The 22,797-nt window shown below is 42.8% G+C and overlaps 1 protein-coding gene across 1 annotated transcript in view; it reads right to left on the bottom strand.

Annotated features, from left to right (window-relative positions):
- Positions 1–22,797, bottom strand: part of MAP2 (microtubule associated protein 2) — a 226,243-nt gene that overhangs the window by 113,552 nt on the left and 89,894 nt on the right. Inside the window, exon 3 of the mRNA XM_041487718.1 lies at positions 17,085–17,150. The gene's annotated coding sequence lies outside the window, so the exon portion shown is untranslated. The remainder of the gene's footprint in view (positions 1–17,084; positions 17,151–22,797) is intronic.

Raw genomic sequence — 22,797 nt, 5'->3', positions numbered from 1 at the left:
CAGCATCAGTGCAGAATATGTTCAGATGCAAGTTACACAACAGGAGAGTTATCTGTGTTTGTTCTTCCATAACCTGATTCCCATTCCCCAGCTGTTCCACTCTTGCCTGCTCCCCGCCTCTGATTTTTGAGTATTTTATGTGGAATCATTTTCAAAAATAGTTTAAAACTGTGTTGTACTGTGCTATTGTGCCCATTTTTAAAAAGATTATAAATTGAGGCTAAGTAAGATAAAAGGCCTTGCCTAAAAACATGCACAGGCTCTATGGTACACCAGGAAAGCACATGCAAGATTTTTGGAGTTTCAATCCAAGCTCTAGGGACAGAATCACTGCTCCTGCTTAGCTAAGGGCTGCAGTCTTTATATGCAGTAAATACATCATATGGGCCATAGGCCTGAAGTTTATCTTAAGCTCCTTTAAAAGCACCGCTCATTATTCAAAGGAAAACGTGTGACCTTTGTGACATGTCTCTGGAAGGAGCTTTCATGTCTGCTGCTCTGAGATGATTAGAAGACATGGTATTTTGGATGCAAACTAAGAAATCCCAGTGCTTTGCTGCTTCTTATTCTAAGGCATTAAGAAACAGATTTCTCTGGGTTTTTGTAGGAATTGGGGAAATACAAGAAAACAGGAAATGAGCAATGGAGTGGCAGGGAGCTTTGTCCATCTCCTCCTTCCACATCTCTTTTCAGATGCTGAAGGACACTCCTCAGCTCCATTTTGATCAGGAAACATTGACTGGAGATTAAAGGAGGGAACAGCCAAACTAGAGGTGTGCAAGAAATGAAAACCTTGCTCAGTTACCTATTACAAATGGACAGCCACTCCTTATTCCACCTTTCCTGGGCACACACTAGGGCATTTCGCTGAACAGCACCTTCTCCACCAAAGAGAAAGCACACCTACTGCCTCATGGGACTGGCCATGGCATGGTATGTTCTCTTTCCTGCTGGATGAGGATGGAGACATACACCCTGCACACATTCCCTCCTTTGGGAGATGGTCTCCTCAGCTCTAAGTGTGTTTTGGGGAAGATGCTCTAAGACTACGGGAACAGGACTGGGTCTGAGCTTCCAAAGAAAGGCTGATTCCCTATGCAGTGATGACATCACTGGATATAGAAGAATACAACTGTACCCCATCAATACAACTACACCTATCACTTGCATTTCTCTATGCTCACCTGGCCAGTGCTCTGTCCTAAAGAGGTATATTGTTACCAGACCTGGCTCGGCTCAAAACAGGCACAGTGACCTAAATGGCCCAACTCTAGACTCTATCAGATGAGAATGTGACCTTAAAGCATAAGCTAGTTTAGGTGGAACTCAAAATTTGATCACCAATACAATACTTGTTTAAGACAACAGAACTGTCAGTATTCCTGGAAACTAAAAGGCATCTGAACTGACCCTCCTTGAGGTAAATCAGACAGTATTGGCCTTTGTTAAGGTTTCATTCCTTCAAGCCCCTTGCATCCACATATGTTTAGTGCCAATTTTCTTTTAGTCTCTTAATACTGAGCTGGACCATTTCCCAGAAAACATATGCCATGTGAAGTAGCTCACCCCTACAAACTAATTAAAACAGTTTTTGAAATGAATTGCCTCTTGGCTGAGCATATTTTTTTTAATCTGTATTTTGCTCTCCTTATTGACTGTCATGGTATTTTATGCAAGATCCCAGCCATGGTGGTGTTAACCCAGAATTGCTTGAGGGAACCTAGAGTCTTCCTCTTTTGCCCAAAGAGCCCGCAGGCATGTTCTCCAAGCTGTGCCACATCCCAGTTTAATGATGGGGATATTGGGAAACAAGAATCAAGGCTGAGACAGAGAAGTTCAAAGGCTTCATACCATGTGTAGTCTGACTTATAAAGGCAGAACTGCAGCATGGTGCTCTTCAGTCAGGGAATAAAAAAAGACACTTGATAGGAGAAGCTGCCACCAATATAACATCACCTAAAATGTGTGTCTGAATTCTGTAGGGACATATGGTGTCCCAGCAACAGGCTCCACCAGAAGCAAATATGGACACAATTCATCCTGAACACGTGTGACTGTGGGGCCATAAAGTCTGTGAAACCAAAGACAGAATTAATCCCCTGTAACCCAGTATACGTGCTCAGTGTCACAAAATAAATAATCAATTTGCCTCAATTAGGCTACATCCTCCTGCTGTCACACAACCTCTGCTTGGCAACTGCACAGTTGGGTGAAAACAACCCCTTACGTATCAGTAACTAGTGCATAAAATTTTGCCATATTCCAGTATCTCAGTGGCCTGCTCTGTAAAGGTAGCCAGGGTATTTTCAATTCAGATGCATATAGGAGATGGTATATTTTACTCATCACTTCACCAGAACAGCTTGGAAAGATCAAGAGGATTTAACCAATTAGCCCAAAGCTCAAAAAAAGTGAAATGAAGAAATGCCAAAATAAAGAGCGAGCACATTCTTGGTATGAAGGTAATGGTTTAAAGCAGGAAAATAATACCCCAAAACAATTTACTGTATTTTTATGTAATAAATACACTGTAATATAATGATAGAAAATGTAAAGGGGAAAAAAAAAGAGAAAAAAAAGTAAAAATAAAATGTAAAATAATAGTATAAAACAATTTACTGTATTTATATGTAATAAATACAAGTGTAATACACTTGTAATAAATTTGTTTCAGCTCTTTTCAGTTCTTAACAGCCTATGAAGAACCCCATGACTTGCTAACACTAGTCCACAGGGGTATTTAATGCTAAGAGACTAATGGGTGCTTAGATGCCTTGAGGGGTTGGAAGAGGGGAACTATTATTTTGGATAAACTGCATGTTGTGAATTACTTGTTCCAATCTTGTTATTCCTAGGAAAAATAAGGTAACTAGTTAAAATAAACAAACAATCCACCCTAATGTTGCCAGTTACAGAAAATAACAATAAAAAAAACTTGCGAAAGATATTTTATTACTGGAACTAAAAATTGAACTATACCACAAGAGGCAAAATCTTGCATGGTGAGGACTAGCATGTGTTTTGGTTTCCAGAGGTGACAAGCTAAAAGCCACCAGGGCACAAAAAGCCTAATTCCTACTGCAGCACACATGCACACAAACAGTGACTGCATTTAAAGGCCAACTACGGCTTCACCTCCGAAAATGAGACAACCATCCCCACTAGAAGTCTTTCCCATAACATTACTCTTTTCTATGGATCATTAGAAGTACCAACTCATGGAAAATCCTCTCCAAAAGTACACAGGCAATTTAACAGGAAAGCATCCTCAAGTAGCAACAGCTAAAGAAGCTCACAAGAAAGCGAGAGGGGAGATATTCACTGTGGCCTGCCCTACAAATGCCATGAGCTCAAAACTTGTACCAATTTTCAGCCTTCCCCCAACAGCTGAAAAGGTGCCCAAATGGCAAATAATGATTTCTAACACATTAGGAAATACTGAAACACACAAAAGGGAGCTAAAAACCATCCCCAAAGTCCACACCATTTTGACTGTATATGCTTTAATGTACCATTTGCAACCACTCAATAAAACCATACAAATTTGTTTGAGTAGAGCAATGAAAGTATTTCAGTGTAAATTTAAGTTTTAGGTTGAGCCATACAGCTATGTATTGCTATTAAAACATTTGTAAGTAACAATTTATTTTAAAGGGCCTTTTTGGTATTTCCCCCCCCCACCCCCCCATTTTACCTTTAACATTCAGCCAAGGCCATCACAATTACTAAGTATTCGTTATAAAGATGTAAATATGTGACTTAAAATACCTTAATTTGTATACATAGAGCACGCATTCAAACACCTCTACATTCACACCCAACTGCACCTTAGCTATACCTTGGCTAATAATAATGTATGGATCCTTATACTAATTTACTCCACTGAAGATGATCAACCAAGGAACAGACATCTCCAGCAAAATGCTGAGAGCTTCTCAGATGTAAGGGTTGTATTAAAGTATCATCTGTGGCAGCCATGAGCACTTTAGAGGAAATGGCAGTTTGGAAACTAAAGCAAGCCAAAGCTCTCCCACCTCAATTTAAGTGAATAACTAGAAGGTGAATTTTAGTTGTTAATATTAAACAATAGATTGTCCCATCCTGCCAACATTATTAATGTCACTTTTCAGCATAATGCCAGCCTCTGGCAAAAGGCTCTGCAGTGACAATTCCAATTAACTTTCCTCATCTTTATCTCACCTGTCACCTGTTAAAAAATGCATGTTTACTCCATCTTCTCCCTGAAGAAGACTGACTGCAGCTGAGGTGAAGTGGTGTCTAAGTCAAGCAGGTCACGCCATCTAAGCTCCACTTTGTACAAGTCACTCTGCATGTTGTTTGAGCTGCCATCCGACGTGCCTTCCTCCCCAGCTGCCTTGTGCCCTGCAGACAGCCTGCCTCTCCTTCCCTCAGCAGTGGGAGGGACCCCTAAGGGCCATTGTCCTCACCTGCAAACCTCAGCAGAAAACACCTCCACAGCAAGAGCAGCCCTTCTCTTGTCAGTACCTCGATTTGCCCCATGCACTCTCTTTACTGATCAAAGAAGGGCCTTGGGGGACCAATCCAAAACCCACTGAAGGTGATAAAAGTTTTCACCTGAGTTTCAGCAGGCTTTGAACCATGTTCTCTTGGCAGTACCACACACTTCTCACAAGTAACACAGAGAGAAAAGGGGGAGAATCTGCTTTATGCAGTCCTGGGTTCCCCCACCAATAAGAAAAGGGTGGTCAGAAGGATCATTCTGTTACAGCAGGAGTGTTTAGGACCCCAGAGATGGTTTCAGAAAAGTGGGGTCAGAAGGATCATTCTGTTACACCAAAAGTGTTCAGGACCCCAGAGGTGATTTCAGAAGTCCATCCCAAGCTGGTTTACAGCTGGGCACAGAGCAATGACAGCTACCAGCTGAAGAGACACAGTGGCAACATGGATATGTCCTCACAGAAAGCATCTGCTTCCATCCTGAATGCTGTCATGTGAAGGCAGCGGTTGCTGAGTATTTGAACACCACTTCCAGTCCCCACCCCTTTGCCAGGGAGTGAGTTCTCTCCCAAAAGGGAACTCGTTGTGTCAAATCTGAAACCACACAAACCATCATACCCAAGTGATATGATACCAGATAGGTGTCATGTAACACCAAAATCTCCACAGACCTAAGAGCCAGATTGACTGAGAAGGGATGTGGTCCCAGAGAAAACTTCAGTCTTTCTTGGGCATACAACAAAGTGCACACTTGTTTAACTACCCACAGCCCCTTAACACACCTATGGGTGAAATGGCACAGGTTTTGCATGCAGACAAGCCTTTAAGAGCTGACTGCACACAAACACACACAAGTTTGACAAGTTTAGATGATTTGAACTGGCACAACAAACCATGTTTACAGGGCATCACACATTTGCCATTACATTTTTATTACTGTTAGCCCACCTGAAAACTCCTTCAAACCTCTTAACTCTTGCTAACAAACTTTTTACAGCGTTCCCCGAATCATCCTCTACATCCAACACTCATTCTCTTTGAAATCCTGCCTTTTTTTTCCCCCCTCCTAATATAAAAAATTTAATCATTACATGTATTTTGGCTTTCAATACTTAATGCTCCAGCTGTTGTTTAGATGGCCACTGTCTTCTGTTTAAAGCAAAGGGCCCTATTAAAGTGCTGCGATTAATCAGGATGATAAACGCTGCAGTGAGGTCCCTGCTATAAATCACATTTGTTGTGCAGAAAGGCACTCACACCAAAACAAGGGGGAAAGGCTCATTTACCACTATTGTAGTAAGATTATTTTCTGTTTAAAAAAGTGGCAGCCTCTTTATTCAACAACGAATGCAGCTGACCAGCAGTTTAGAGACCTAGTAAGACATGGTTAAAGATGATAATAAAACAAAGTTACCGTGTGTGAAATAGGACAGATGGCAGCCACACAATGGCCATCAAGTCTATTTAAACAGATAAGTAGTTTTCCTATGCCCAGCCCAGCTCCAGACATGCTGACTCAAAGGCTGGCTCTTGTCCCATGGAGCCCTCTAACCTAAAACAGGTGCAGAGGTCATGGGGTTTCCTTCCATGCTTTCATTTAGCAATTCACCCATTCTCTCCATCAAGCACAACATGAGCAGAGCCTGGGACAGATGCTCCTGCCCAGCAGTGATTAGCTACGGCCCTGTGCCTTGCAAACACATGCTTCAGACCCAGGGACAAAGCAGCCCAGCTCTGGGAAAGGCAGGGGCACATTGTGCTGGAAACGTGGCAGGCAGCCTGGCAAGCCCAGCGTTTCACTGGGGTTCTGAGACAAGCTGCCATGGACAGCAGAGCACCAAATAAAAAAGCCCATTTCAACTTTCTGCACATCCAGAATTAGTGACAGATGCAGGGCAAAAGGACCAGGAAACCAATGTCAGCTGGGGTAGCCAGAGCCAGTGGGCTGCAGTGAATATTGAATGATGTGGATCAGTGAAAGACTTAATTCCACTAAGCAGCCAAGGAGCTCAGATCCAAGGCCAATTTCTGCTGTGGGGGAGCATTTTACCAAAAGCAAAAGCTGCTGCTGACAAACAAACAGCCAGAGATAACCAAAAAACTGCAGGGAACACACTGGAGAGGCTGGCGAGAGAAACTCCATCAGAGATATCTCAGCAAATTTCTGTGCTGTCTGACAGGCCCTTCCCCATCAGACACTACAAGACTGGGGCTTTTAATATTGTAAGGATTACTTCAATCCATAGGCTTAACCTTCCTACAGCAAACCTGCAGAGACAGTGCCACTGTCCTTGTGCTGGCAGGCAGCCCATCAGCCACAGCCCTTCCAGTCAGCATTTCAGACAGGGCCAGCAGCTTCCTGCAGGAGCTGAGGGTCCCTGCTTCCCACCTCACTGACACCTTGCACTACTGCATCTCTATAGATACCCAACGATCTCTGCCAACAGGATTGCTGGGAAATGAAAATGAGTTCAGTTCTCATCAACACTCATGGCTGGAAATCCTCAAAACCCTTTTTAAGCTTTGTCATAATATATGACTTTCTCACGGCATGGTTTATTATACAACTATTTCTTTCTACTGATTTAAGGAGAAAGGAGCTGAACTGCAAGAAAGCATATTAGCATCATAACATGAATCCAAAGGTGGTGTAAGAGCCTAATAATAAAATACAAGCTCCAAAAAGTGCTTTGTCATTATGACTGCTTAACACCTGAAAGGCTTCAAAAAGTGTTTTGCCATTATGTCTGCCTATCACAATCACTCTTTAACACCTGAAAACTACAAATTGTATTGGACTGTGAGTAGCCTGCCTACTTTTATGAGAGGCCCATAAAAAGGAAGGCAAAACTGGTGCAAAGTACAGTGTGGTGATGACCTATCCCTATGCTTTTTTAAGTAACCATATAACCTATGCTCTTTAAAGTAATTTGGGCTTTTTTCTAACTTTTCTCTTCTCTTTGCCTCTCTTACTATTAAATAAAAATATATCCATTTTTGGCATCAACATTTAATCTTGTTTGGTTTAAATCTCGATTTTGGGAGTATTTTGAACCTTCAAAGTTCTTTCCATTTTTTACACAGAGACTTATCTTTCTTTGCTCTTCTGTGTTTAAACCTGTTCATAACAGGTGGTAACATATGTTTGACAGAATGCACATTATCAACTTAGGCCTTTCATTACATTCAGTAAACTATTCAAACAGAAATAAGTGTGGAAAAAAGATGCTCACATCTGAGATTATCCTTCACTGCAAGCATTGTCTAAGGTTTTTCAAGTCAACAGTCAATTCCATAGCTGCTACTCTAGGCCCAGTAAGAGTAGTTGTTAAAATTAGCTCAGTAACAATATTTCAGAACACCTAAATAACCTGTCTGACAAGACAGAAACAATCATCTCCCCTCTGACAGATGTAGAAAGTTTTAAAAAAACCCTACCCTAAAACATCCCAAACACTGGGGTTTTATAAACTGAGTGAAATTCTGGGTGACTGAAAGAAGATACACTATTTTCTTCCCCTCCCGACACCATGGTTTTATATACATTTCTATACTGTATTTGATTATACACATATATACACACATTTGGTTACAGGAAGAAGTTTATTTGTTCCAGGAATTAGTCTGTCCATGGTACTTTACTGCAACAGATCTCATAAAAATATTTTTAACTCCAGCACTCCTTCATGGATATTAGATAGAAGAGTTTGTTTTGGTATTTCTCATGCCCATTTGGATACTGCAGAAAGGAATTTTGTAGGTCACAACAGTGTTATTACAAGGGTTATCTGTAATAAAGAGAGCTCCAGAAAGTGCAAACTCAAACAAAATGTAAGTGAACATGTGGACACAGATGCAACGATTTGACTCTGTCCCCTTTTGTACATCTCACTACTTTTCTCCACTGTTAATGAGAGATTGGTATTTTAGGGGGGAAACCACAAATATTTTTCAAAGCCATTCACCATGGCTGAATACTTATGTTTGGCCTGCTGGGCTTGGATTAACCTTTAACATATCAAGAACAATAACAACAAAAAAGTTTTGAGTTGCACAGCCAAGAAGTATTTTGTAGCACAGCTGCCAAAAGGTAACTGAGGTGGCTCTGGTGCTCAAGACGTGTCTGAAGCAGAACCACAGGTGGCTTTGGTGCTGGAGACATCTCTGAAGCAGAACCACAATCATCTGCCAAGTTGCCTATAAAGGATATGAGAACAGCCCTACGGTTCCAAGTGCCCTTTTTCAAGCACAGCAGCAGCAGTTAGAGGACTTTTTCCTGCACAGATCTCTCTACAACTGAGAGAAGAAAAAACTAATATGACCTTCAGCAAAAGGCACAGATGTGGCCACCACATGTGGTGAACTCCACCACCAGCACGGGCACAGCAGAGTCAGGAGGCATTTCTCTGGTCATTGCAGACCCTCCTGCCTAAAGACATCCACGTCCAACTTGTGCAGGCAAACCACAGCAATACAGCTGTGCAGAGCCGTCTGACCTGCACCTGGGCTGCCAAGCACAAATGCCTGGGAGCAGGAACTGTTAGATTCAACACTCCCTTCTGCTCTGGCTCCGTCCATTCAATATGCTAAGTAAGATTAAACATGTTGTGTTTCCTACAGACACACAAAATGAGACATGACAGCACATAAGAAAAGGTAGGCTCAAGGCTTTGCTCGATCTGTAAATATCGTTCTGAGGTAAAAGTTGCAGGACAACAACACTGAAAATAACAGGACTTCACCACAATAACAATATGCCCACTCAGACACTCCCAAGAATCCAACCTAGCCAGTTCCATGAACTAAGGGCCATCCCACCACATTGAACCAACAGGTTTATGAAGATCAAAATCTCTGACTACTCTGCTCTTACACCTACCCACCCACTGCTAGAGTTGCAAAACACAACACTTAGGGGACACAGCAAATTAATGGGAACCAAGAAATGTGCATCAGTTCAGACGACAGTGCCAGGCAACCACAGAGAACTCTGCCTTTGTTTTGTTTGTTTTCTTCTCTTTTGATTTTGTTTCTTCGGGGATTTTTATTCTTTAGTGAGCTCTTTCAAGGAGTTATTTATGGTTTGCAAACTATGAGCTGCATGGATGCCTTACTTGTGTCATGGAGCATAGTTTCCATCTCTTTTGTTCTGTAATTCATCACTGAAGTGCTCAAGTTTCCCCCTTGTTACACACACAGGGGTATTTAAAGATTTTACACACCAGCTAGTATACAATTGTAAAACTCCTCTTAGTAGTTGAATACATTAGTCTTGAATTTACCTTTCCATAATGACTTCCACAAGTGTTTGCTGAAAGCCATGTTTACTAATGGACACTAAACACCAGGAACCTGAGAGTGAGCTCATTCATTTAGAGCCTCAAGGGCAGTTCTTTCAGGGAAGGTTGTCGCAGTGAGCAGTTCTGCCCGTGCCTCACTCTGACCTTACAAGTACTGCTGCTCTTATTACGTAACACCACCACTACAGATAATGGCATCAATTCTTACTTTGGAGATTGTTAATATGCTTAGCTGCACTGCAGCCATACTTCGTGGCAACTGTCCAAGAAGAGGACGCAATTCTCCTGGGCACTGCACATCCACCCAAGAAGGAACCAAGCTTCTGTTCCAGAGGGACATCAGGAGCAGCTCTGAGTACAGCGAGCCCACAGCAACAGGTGCTGAGCACAAATCTCTGTGGAGCCCAGTGGGTTCTGGAAAGAGAGGCTGGCCCTTTCTGTACATGCATAGGACTGTGGGATATGGGGGGATCACAGAATTTTGAAGCTTAGCTTTCTGTCTTTTCTAAGGGCATTCAGCACATTACTGAGGTTCTCAAATCCATAGCTCTAATTTCTATTACGTGTATTTTAAAATATATATATCAGCACCATCTTGACTCATTCTTTGGCTTCTAATGTTCCTTCAGTTTTATCATCATTTTGCTAAACCCAAGAAAAGATTACTCAAATGTTGTCCTGCCATTTAGAGATCCAGAGATACACATAGGAGCTGCACACTGGCTCTAGCAGAGTAAGTATCACTGCACATTCAACTACACATTGTTTCACTGAAAGGTGAAATATGTGTATTTCCAATTCCCTATACATTTCAAAAAGACACAGGATCAACAGTCAGACTACACTGGACTTTGCCAGAAGCCTGGGGAAGCCACTGGAGCAGAATGTCATTGGGTCAGGGGTCTGTCCCCACTGGACAGCTGACCATGAGAGGGGCTGAGCACCTCTGTAGGTGGCCAGGATTCCACCTGGCTATAGCTCCAGGATGAAGCCTGGCAACACAGACTGGCTGGCATACACTGAAATGCAGCAGCAACTAAACCCAGATTTAACATGCATTTATCAATACAGGTATCAGCCATCTTGATTCATCACAAACTTGGTTTACACCCCATTGCCAGCATGGAGGAGTCTAATGACAATTCATCCACCAGGCCACCATAATCCCACTAAAAAGCACTGAGAAGGGGTTTGGATCAATGCAAGTAAATCCACCCTTCAAAAGATCTCAGTTAAACTGTTCAACTATGGAAATCCTAAAGCAGATAGGGCTGTCCTAAATTATGAAATATTAGTGGATTTCTCCCTTCGCCAGAGACAACTTCAGGTAGACTATGACTGCAGTGCTGAAGCCCAACAGGGCAGGCTGATTTTTAGACTGTGCAAAGGCAGAGCCTGGTTCATCTCTATGTCGTTACAGCCCTGTGGTGTCCACTTCTCCTGCCCTTTCTCCATGATACCTCAGCCTCAAGTAGTTTAAAAAACAGGGGGGGTGAGGGGGATGCGAGTGTAGAAAATCCACCCCAGCAAGAGAGACTTCTAAGCCTGTGAGACTCCAAATCAACTCCACTGATACCTTATACCGCAAATTATCACCTCAGAAATGCCAATAAAGCCCCTGCCAATGCTCAGAGAAGGTGTAGAACAGAGTTGCAAGAGAGCAGCAGTCCCTTGATGCCACGTCAAGGCTGACCTAGAACAGAGGCCAGACAGAGTCAAAGAATAAAACAGGGATTTATTAAAAGGCCTCAATGGATGCACCTTGGGCAGCACAAGAGCCCAGCCAGGGCTACAGCCAAAATGAACCAAAATGGACGAGCGGTCATGAGGTCTCTCAATTTTATAAGTTCTGGTCCATTTGCATATTGGAGTTAATTGCCCAATTATGGCTTTAGCTTATGAAGTCCCATCCTTGTTGTTTTCCTCTCTTCATTCCATGTTGTTGATGCTCTTGGGCCTGAGATTTGGATCATTTGTCCTTGGTCCCCAGCTAGGGAAGGAATTGTTTTGTCTCCCTGCTCTGTGAAGAGAGCTCACCATCCCCTAACATGCAGATCAGAACTACACACTAAAGCAGCACAGAATCTGAAAAATAGAAAAGTTAAAACCTGAGGCATCTCCCTGGCCTGTGCAGTGCTGCCAGAAGCTCACGTGGGGCCTGAGAGCATCCTGACCAACACTACAGTCCAGCTGCACAGGGATGTACAGGCACGTGAACACTGCTCCTGGCACTACAGAGCAGGAAGAACCAGGGGCTTTCTCCAGAGCAAAAATGAGATACCAGATCAGCAGAATCTCCTCTCTGCTGTACTACCCATGCTTGGACTGTGCTGCCTGTGCTTGCAGTTGGCAGTGATTTGTCAAGGAACTTTCCACAGAGATGTGTCGTGACCTTGTTTCCACATCTGTACTTCAAACACCTGAAATAAATGTTTGAGGATGTGCAAGTCCCCAGAGCTGTCCCATATATCTTCCTCTCCCCAGACAAATTCAGGGCTAAGAATTCTACCAGAAGATCAAGCTTCTCAGTATCAAATGCTACCGTGGTGAGGAGCAGCAGAGTGCTCAGGTCCCTTTGGGCATGTGGAAGGAAGCAACTTGGGAACCACAGAGACAGAGGCAACTGGATGCTACAGGGACTTTTATCCTGTCACTTAATACACACCTCGATATTTCCACCACTGCTCTCTACTCCTCTCTCCAGCACTCATGAAACCCCTTCCCCTTGACAATGAAAAGGCAAAGAAAGGCACCTCCTTACATGTGTCATTTTCTTTTAGCCAATTAAGGTATACGTTTGCATTTTTAATCAAAATATACACACCAAATAAGAAAAAGTAGAGATAATAGCAGTTTACTAACCATATACACTGAAAAAATCACCTTATCACAAGAACTGGGATGACTCAGAAAATAAATGTAAATAGCTTCTGTGATTTAGCACTGACTGACACCCAAGGTATTAAAATAAATTGCCCGTGATTTCTCGCAAGCTCCACGCTAATGCACCCCATAAAAGGTCAGTGATAACAGCAGCAGTGCATAACTATCAAAGGCTTCACTTGGTGGCAAATAATGGGATGAATTGTCCCCTGACCAGGATGGGGAAAGGAAGTTAATCTGCACCCCCAGCCTTTCAGGGAATGTTCCAGGGTTGTAAAGCATGAGTCAGCAGCACTGCTGCTAGAGAGGATTTTCCTAGCACGCTACTGGCAGCACAGACTCTGCCCTTCACAGCTTTGGTATGCCAGCTGAGTGTCCATCAGGACACAGCCATTCTTTTGGATGAAATGGGACAGATTAATTGATTACTATTTATTCATTAACATCTTAAATGCCATCGCTGACCTCTATGATCACAATGTAATTCAATACTGCAAGGAAGAAAAAGTTGATGGGTGAAGCTGGGAGAAATCAAATCTTAGTAAATGTATTTTAACCTTTTCATTGTTACTGCTACTGCAGTAATACCACAAACATCTTTGTTAATGCAGCCAAGACAAAACCCACCATCCTAAATCTTGAGATCAAATTTCAAAGCTTACTGTAACCAAGGATCTCAATCATTTTGCAAAGCTGAATACTTCTCCTGAGAAATACATTGGCACTTCTTTGCCTGTTTTAGGGACGAAGAAAACAAGGAAGAGAAAGAGGACACAAACTTTCAGGAATTAACCTGGCAGTTTTACAGCCATTCACAGGAACCACAGGCCTGCACCTAATCAGGTGCACCTTTTTACTCCAGTTGAGGCCATGTCAGCCCAGCTGCTGGTCCAGTTCATCCTCCATTGGATTCCTGTGCTTTAATGATTACTTTCTTGACAGGTTACACAAGGTCCTTTCTAACATTACTAAACCAAGCTTCTGCTAACTATCCCTTCCTTTTACTATTTAAATATAGCTTAACAGAGAATTAAGGACAGAAACTTTTCTCCCTGGAATTGAAAAACAAAATTAAACTGAATTCTTCCTTTATATCAAGAAAGCACTGCCATAACCTCACCACTCAGTGCCTGTGACCCTCCAGACAGGCAGCACATGCCCACAATGGCCAGAGCAGCTCTATAGCCCTGCCCAGCTGGCAGCACACGGCCACACAGAAACTGGAATAGTGGAAGCTCTGGCATGGGAGGAGAGGACACAAGATGCAAATCCATATGAAAGAACTTTCATCAGGACGTATCAGCTCCAGTCATAGTCACTGAAAGTTTTATGTAGATTATGTTCTCTGCAGCTGGGAACGTTTGAGTCCCCTGACCAATTTCAGCCTGTTTTGTTAGAGGTAGCTGCTTTCCTACAAGTCCCATGAAAACTGACATTCAAGTAGAAAAAGCAGATCTTGCAAGTGACCCTGCTGACATTGCAGCTGAAAGAAAAGCCATAATAGAGGACACTTATTTGCCACCAAACAATTTGCCTAGGAGACAGTCTTTCTAATCAGTAAAAGAGCAGGAAAATCATCACTAAGAATTGTTCATCATCAAGCACAAGACATAAATCAAAGTCAGCACCATTCACTCCAATGCTCAAACCACTACTTGTTCCATGTAATCACAGGACAAGAGAGCATCAGTGCTGGTGATCTAAGCCTAGCAAACAAACCAAGGTGTTTAGACCCAGCCTAGAACAGCCATAAAGCCTCCTTACCTCCTCTGTGAGGGTCATTAGGAGCAGGGCTAAAAACCAGATGAGCATCTCAGGGCAGGGGCAGACATGGAGGCCCAAGTTCACCCCTGAAGCTGCTCCCTGCAGGAGAGCCCTGGGGGAGAACTGACACCAGTGTTCCTTCCCGCTGGACGCCTTTGGCTCATTTGGTCACCATGTCATATGTCTAATGGAAGGTGAGTGCCAAACATCGCATCACCCTGGGTGAATGCCTTGGAGCCCACACGCTCTAATCCAGCACACCTCATTGCTGCTGCACACTCTGGCTTCTGTTGCCTTTTGTATCAGCTAACAAAATGCTTTTCCTTTGATATTCTTTTTCTTTTGATCTCTTTTTGATATTCCAAACCAACCCTGTGGCCACAGGATTTTAAAATCCTGTCAATCTAGAATTAAATCTCTTCTTACAGCTAAGTGCTCCTTACCTCTTCGTCACGAAAATTACATTGTTTGAAATCATTTCCATTTTTGCCAGTATAACATCTCATTTTCTTCTTTGTAGCCAAAAGGAATGAATTGTACCATGAATCTTAAAAACACAGATAAAAGGAGGAGGCCAAAATGACTGCTAAATCAGAAGTACAAAAAAATGTATACATATTTTCATATGTAGTAGAAGAATCCAGTCTCCACCAACTCTGATTTAATAACAAACAGCTGATGCCCTTTCTTTGTTTTTAGGATACCATAGAGGACTGATAAGATGCTGTGCACAGGAGATAAGAGATATTTCCATAGCAGATGAAAATCTGCTGGGATCTGAAGGGATCACATTGCCAGAAAACTGGACCCTTTATCCACAAATACTATAAAAACTAGGCAGTTCTACTTGTCTGCTAACAATGCTATCATTTCTATTTGTGAGAGAGCCTTCCTTTCCCCTTCTCCAATGCTGCAGCAAAACCTTGGATTCTGACATGAAGCCCAGCAAGCAATATTAGTCCTTGAGACAGAGTTTGCAAAACATTAATGAAATCAGAATGAGACTGCAGTTTGGCTTCTTGCCTTGGACACTGGAAGTGAAATTAAAAGTAGAGGGAAGAGAAGGGACTTGCTCTCAGCTAAAACCAAATCACTGAATGCATTTTTCACAAATTAAAGCATTTTAAGCACTATTTACTACAAGCTTTTCAATTTCAATGAGTCTAGTGATAACTGATACCAGGAGGAAACAGTATTAAAAGCAGCTAAGATAAACTAGCAAGTAAAGAATTCCTTTCAAGAATTTTATTCAGCTAGGAAAATCTATGAGGTAAAAGCTTTCTGCCAAAGACAGAAAAACTACAAGGGCCAAGACAATGGAAAGATGTGTAGAAAAGGGAAACAAATAAGAGAATTGTATGTAGGAAAACAAGAGAGAGAATATCTGGAAAAATTCACAATGCTTTCCCTCAGTAAACAGCATCAATCAAACAGTCCTATGGTTCAATGATATTGATTATTCATCACCTTTCTGAGGCATGCTTTGCTATTGGCAGTGGCCCACACCTTTGCCAGTGCCCAGGTTCTGGCTTGGGATTCCTCCCTGTCTGGGGAGCCACAATGGCCATTTCAGGAGCCCAGGCTTTCTCAAAGAGTGAAACATCACCACTTTCCAGAAAAAATTCTGTGGGGTTTTTTTCAGGTTTTTAACAGGCCCCCTAAAACTTCAGACTAAAGACACATGAATGTTGTGATGGCACACATTCCCTGCAGATCTAAATGCAGGCCTAAGAAATATGATCACCTGTAGGGGACCACAACAGAGAAGAACATCACGAAGTCTGCTTTGGTAGGTGTTGGGTGAGAAATGGCACCTAAGAAGTTAATTCAAGATGGATATACCTTCTTCTCTCTCCATCAAGGTGAAGGGAGCAGATTTTCAATCCTGCCTGGATTTTTTTTTTTTTTTTTTTAGCACAGTCCTCTGCAAATCAATGAAATCTGTATTCCTTAGCTACCTGACACACCTGGAAGTCCAATACAAAGTAATTTAGAGATTTTTATTCTGTGACATTTCACCTCCCTCTTTGCTTTACAGGGCAAAAGCTTAAAGCAACCACAGCCAAAAGGTACTAGGGGAAGAGGACAATAACTGCAACTCCTGGGAATCAGCAATGACATTGCCAAAAAAACCCAGCTTACTTTCCTCCTTTTGATAGCAGGCATAATTTCTGAAGTGTCAGTGGTATGTGAAAAAGCCATCAGACAGATGCTCACCCAGCACTGGCAGGCTGCTGGAACCATGAGCTGCTTTCCTGGGAGAGATTGTACCCGCTTGGAACAAGGCTGCCAGTTTAACCCTGTCCTTGCTGATGCTAAAATCAGTATTAAGACAAGCCCAAATGACAGGGGGCAGCTTGCACCCTCGCTGTACTAACACAAGACAATAGACAAGCATTCGGGTTTGTGTCTCACATTTTGGTAGCTGCAGCCAAAAGGACTAATTAGTTACCTAGAGCATATATTTACACATCAAAAATAACTTTACAGTGCCTGGCACAACAATCAGAAAATCTCTGCAAAGCTGACAGAAACAAACAAAAAAACCCAACCCAAACCACCAACTATTGTTTAAATCAAAAAGGAAAAACAAAATAACAAAGAGCAGCCCACACCCCGTGCCACATTCATTCCCACATTCAAAGAGAGGCATCCTACCTTTCTGATCTTTGAACAAGAAGATTCCAATCAGCACACTGCGTCCAAGACTATACACTGAAGAATCTGCTAATAAAAAACAAAGGGAGGGGAAAAAAAAAACCCTGAAAACATTTGATTTTTGCTGGAAAAAAATCAGTAGTTTTTAGCTATGAGAAAAGTTTTTCTTCTATCATACAAAGACAAAAAAAGCATAAACATATCCATTCAGTGTATGAAGGTGTGTCTGCATATAACACACACTATGCATGCACCAATGTACAAACAAATCCACAGAAGTTTATTACCTATTCATTTTAATTCATCCAGCAGGCACTGCTACAGATTTTAATCTACAGCAGACAAAATCCAAAAAGCTTCAGCATAAAGGTACAACTCTCTCAAATTCTTAACAAGCAAACAAAAAACGCTGACATTTTTGAAATAAAATCATTACCAGCTCATATGCTGCCATACCCCAAAAGCCTATCCTTAAATAACTGCTGCATAATCATTCTCCCGGAGTGTTGTTATCCATCGGCTCGCTGCCTATCTCCAGCCAGACGCAGTCTGCAAGCCACCAGCTTGTCTCTACCATGTGCACGTCAGGAAAAGGAAAACTGCAAATTAGCAGAAGTCCCCGCAGCGGTGAAAAGGAAAAGAGGGTGAGTAGGAGAGGAAGAGGGAGTTCACTGGCCACAGAAATTTCGAGAACGACGCCGAGGCAGCCGGCTCCGCCATCATCCACTTACAATAGGATGCTGCACCTCGCGGCTGCTGAAGCGCTTTGTCAAGGGGCTGCTGGTATCAAATGCCTGACAGGCATTTTAATTGCATCCAACCAAGTGTGTCCCCAGGAATCGGGCCTTTAATGCTGTGAATATCATCAGCTGGTTCCTTTTGTGCTGCTGCCAGACACACACAGGGCTGCACTGCACACAGGCAGCAGCGCAGCCGGGCTCTGCCGTGATGCTGATCCAAACCCCAAACAGGGTTTATGGACAGTACATGATAAAAAGGAGCTCTGGAAGGATTTAGTATTTTCTGCTTTACAGATCAAGAAGGCAACTGGCTCTCCTCCTTTTATTTTTCTGTCTAGTGCTGTTCATGTGCTGGAACCAGCTTGACTATGCTGCTATTTGAGCCTTGCATTTGCTTATTCACACCAAGGGGAAATAAAACCAGGGAAAATGCAGAAGTGCTGCAGGACTGCAGGGGCAAGCGAGGACCCTTCAGGACTAATACAAGAGTATAACAGGGCTCACTGCACAGTTAAGCTCAGAAACGAGTTCTTTGTGAAGTGAGGACTTCAGTTTTACTGCCACTATTCAGCCGCTGTGCCTGCTTTGATCTCATCTCCTTACTCCAAGGCTTTCCTTAGGACAATATTAATCTCATTAGGAAAAGGAACCCGTGAATTTGGAAATCACCCTGTGTTCTGTGAGGAGCTGGGGTGCTGAACATCTAAGCTGGGGAGGGGTAGTCAAGAATGGGTAGTGAAACACAAATGAATTTTTTAAAAGAATATGAGAAAAATTAAAATATGAACTGGTTTGTTTTCAAGCATTTTTAGTTTGTAACAAAACAGCATACACAGCAAAGGAGAAGTCAGCCAGGGGTAACCAATGAGCCCAGCACACTCCTAAGGACTGAAGACAAGATTAAATTTCCCTGCACTCAGGACACACAAGTCAACCAGGTTCACTCCCCAGCAGTAAGCTGGTGTTTCTCAGTCCCTGTGACAGCAGAGCACACAACAGGGAAGGCTATCGACAGGAAAATGAAACATCTCCCCACCACAAAATTTGGGAGAGGTCCAACAAATCCCATTTACCCCTGAGTGCACCAAGGGGCTTACAGGAAGGAGTAACAAATTCCCCATTGATTTCCAGGAGTTGTCTCCCAAAATTCTGGGGGTAGAGGGCTACAAAGGGAATCAATTCCCTTCTGTCTTCCCCCGCAACCACAGGATGACTTCACACATCCATCAACCGTTGCATCAAACAGAAATTCCACCCTCACTGCTATAAACAGATCTTAGTAACTTAAGAGCATCTTTCCTGAGCTGACAGTTTTTCCCCACTCTCTCAACCACTGCAGCAGTGAGGAGGATGAGGAAATGGAGGAAGGCAGGCTGCATGGGACAAGCATGACAGTGGAGCAAGTACCGCATGGCGGAAAAAAAGGCCTTTTGGAAGGAGCAGGAAAAAACAAGCAGGAGTGGCAGTAGCACAATTCTTAGAACTTTCCTCTGAAAAAGCTTCCTGTGACTCTTGGGAAGGGGTGCCTGCTGCTGCCACTGCAATCATCCTCTGCAGAAATCAAGGTAACCCATCCTGCCTCATCTTCCTCAGCTCCAGCATTTACCAGCTGGTGCTTGTTCACAGCCTTGCTACGATCTCTTCCTCACTTCTCCAGCTCCCCTTCACTGGCCAAAGCAACCAGGAGCTCTGGGAGCAAAACATCAAGGAGATGGGATGCTGGAAGAATAAGAAGTCCTGAAAACTGTCCTGTAATTTCTCTCAGAGGTTCCTAACAGAAATCCCGTGGCTCATGAGGGATGGATACACATTGGCAGCCTGTGTCCTACACCCTGGAGCCTGGGGATGGACCTTCAACCAGCTACCCAAAGCACCTCCAGGTTGCCTACGCCAGCATTTCCAGAGACACAGTGGCTGCTGAAACAGCCCATGGCAAATGGTTTCATCTTAAGATACTGCAAATAAAAACCAGCTTAATCATCAAGTTTGTTCTGGCTTCCCTTAGATATGTTTTCACACCTATAAAAATACTTCAGAAAAGACAAAAGGCATAGGAGGAGACAGGGACGAAGAGCGCAATCCAGATAGATGCTGGAACACAGAGAACACTCAGCCCTTTCTGAGATTTAACCTCATGTTTCCTACTCACAGAAGCAGGAAACTCATCACATAAAATCAATGCATCCCAACACTGTGAAAATACAAATGTAAAGAAGTTGACAAGTCAAAATCCTGGAAATTATCAAATTACATTTTCAGCATTGTACTTCTCAAAGAGAAGTAAAGACATTCACCATCTCAGTAAATCTCACCACTGTGACTGAGGCCTGATCTAAACTCTACAGGATTTTGCTGGTTCAGGTGGGTTTTATTTCATTATCACATTCACACAAGATAATTAATTCAATTAATTAACTGTCCAGCTGCAAACTGGGTCCCTCTGTGCAAGATGCTGGGCAAAACAGAAGACAGCTGCCATTACAAATCAGAAGAGCCAAAACCCTAAATAGATGATGGTAGCATTCTCCTCATTTTCAGGATAACAAGGGGGTGGGAGGAGGAAAGAACAATCATCAGTTTGGGCTTTCCCAAGGTCACACACAATCTCTGCTCCCAAACAAAGCAAGATGCTTCCACAACCTCAGCCTAAGATCCTTCTACCCAAATCACTGCTGAAGCCTTGCAACCAGTGTTTAACAAAGGACTTGTGGGTTGGTTGCTTCTTTTTTAGCAAAGACTGGATGAACATTTTATGCAATGCCTAAAATAGCTTCCAATATCATCAGTGATGTAGATTACGAGGCATAGGTCTACTGAACAGGAACTGCACCACTCTGGTAAAAATAGCCCTGGTACAGGGAATTTTCTTTTTATTCACTATTGTCTTAGCACTTGAAACAGGGATGACTGCCTTCTGGAGAGCTTGAGAGGAGACAAATGCTTCACCAGACTCTCTAAGTATTATCTGATCTTCTGCAGTAGTAATAAACATCAGGCTATCTATTTTACCATCCATTTGAGGGAAAAACTTGCTTTTATTTTTTTTCCCTTCTCAAGGCAGGCAAAAAGCAAAATAGAAGAGCATTAATTAATTCAAGAAAAGCAGATGCAGTTTAGCACACTAGCTCTTTCACCAGGGCTATGTAGTGAAGAAGGTTGTAAGGCTGGAGTCACTGTCTTCCTCTCTGTGGTTTCTGACAAAACAGAGAACGTATGTGGAGCAGCAATGAAAAGCCACAAGGCAGGTTACAAAGTTTCAGGACACAGGGGCACCCTGGGGTTGTTTTCAGTCTTCCCCTCAAGGTACAAGCATGCAGGAGCTGATCTGCCCCCCTCATGCAGCCAGCCCAGGGCCCTTCAATCATACCATTTCCTTTACACCAGTGGTGCCACCAGCTTTGTATCCACAGCAGATCCCAACATCTTTACAGGACAGATGAGTCCTTCCTCCCAGGCTACCAATAAAACAGGCCTGTACAGGTGGCATTGCCCTTCCCCTGCATCCATCCAAATTCATCCCCTATTGTGACCAGCTCACTTGCACCCACTGACACACCAGCTGATAAAACATGGGGTTCTGTGCAGCATGATTCTACAAAGAATCTTCAAATCCCAGGCACATTATGGCCTCTCTTTCTCCTACTTCAGCTTATTTGTTTTAAACATGTCAGACAGATACTTTCAGGCATAATCTCTCTTTTGTGAATCCTAGCTGACTCTCCTCAGCTAAATAATTGTTATGTGGAATAACTAGAAAAGGATTTTTTATTTCTCTCTGTGCCAGCATGTCACTAAAATCAAGCTGGAAGATGTAGGATATTCAAATACTCCCAGGTCTGTTTTTCAGAACAACCAATACTGCACTTAACACTTTGAAGCCACCAAATTCTTTGGCTTTCTGAGGAAATCCTTCATTTCTAGCTTAGAGACCAGTCAGAACAAAAGAATATGAAAGCAAAATTCATTATATGTGTCTGTTAGTCCCTAAATCTTGCATGTATATGTGGCAGAGATACTAGAAACAGCTGCAACACAAGGGTTTTTTGTATAGTTACCCCAAAATAAACCATCCCCTCTCTCCTGGGTACTGCCTGGGATGGGGAACAGCTTCATCTCACTGCTTGCTCAGCCTGCTGCTCCTGGGGTGCCAGTGTCACTGACAGCTGGGCGAAAACAAACACCCCAACCTCCAAATCCATCCACAAAGGAAAAGCAAAGAGGTGATTGAGCAATCACACCCCCAAATTTTGACGCAGCAGAAGCAAATCTCCAGCTCAGAGAATCACTGAAACATTGTAAAGACATCTGATGTGTCCCAACTGGTACAGCCGAAAAGTGCCTTGTGAGTGCACTGCTCCTGGAGGGCCACCCAAATTTTCAGCTGATTCCCTGTGTTCCCTCCAGTATCAGAAGAAGTTGATGGCACCAACCTTCCTGCAGAAACCAATGCCACCTTTGAGTGAGTTTCCACAAAAGCAGATGAGTGCACTGCACACATCCAGGAAGGGCCCTGAAGGCTGTGAGACACGACTGTGCAGGCAGCACTGCATTAGTGGGAGGCTCAAAGATCACACCAGTGAACACACAGCCCTTGTCCTGATGGGTGTCCACGTGACAAGCTGTGCATCAAAGAGAAACACCAACTGTTTCTCCATCCTATCACATGGTTCATGACTAACAAAATACTGCAGATAGAATCTGTACCACTTGTTCTCACCTTTTCTCTCTCCTGGCCTACAAGTGGGGTGATGAGTCAGGACAAAAACTTGCTTACTGTAAAATATCAAAGCTACTGTAATAGAATCTGTTACTATACCAGTTTTTACTTCATCAGGTAACCTAACGCTTTTAAATTAAATGTCATGTCATAAGTTTTAACAGAAGCTTTAGCTATTATTCTGTATTAAATTTATAAATAAAGTACTCTAAACTAATGAATCATTTGTTGAAGCAGATTTTGCAAAACATGTAAT

This window comes from Pyrgilauda ruficollis, unplaced genomic scaffold (genome assembly GCF_017590135.1).
Source record: "Pyrgilauda ruficollis isolate IOZ18807 unplaced genomic scaffold, ASM1759013v1 scaffold83, whole genome shotgun sequence".
In the NCBI taxonomy this organism is placed as follows: domain Eukaryota; kingdom Metazoa; phylum Chordata; class Aves; order Passeriformes; family Passeridae; genus Pyrgilauda; species Pyrgilauda ruficollis.
This window is presented reverse-complemented; position numbering and strand designations above follow the sequence as displayed.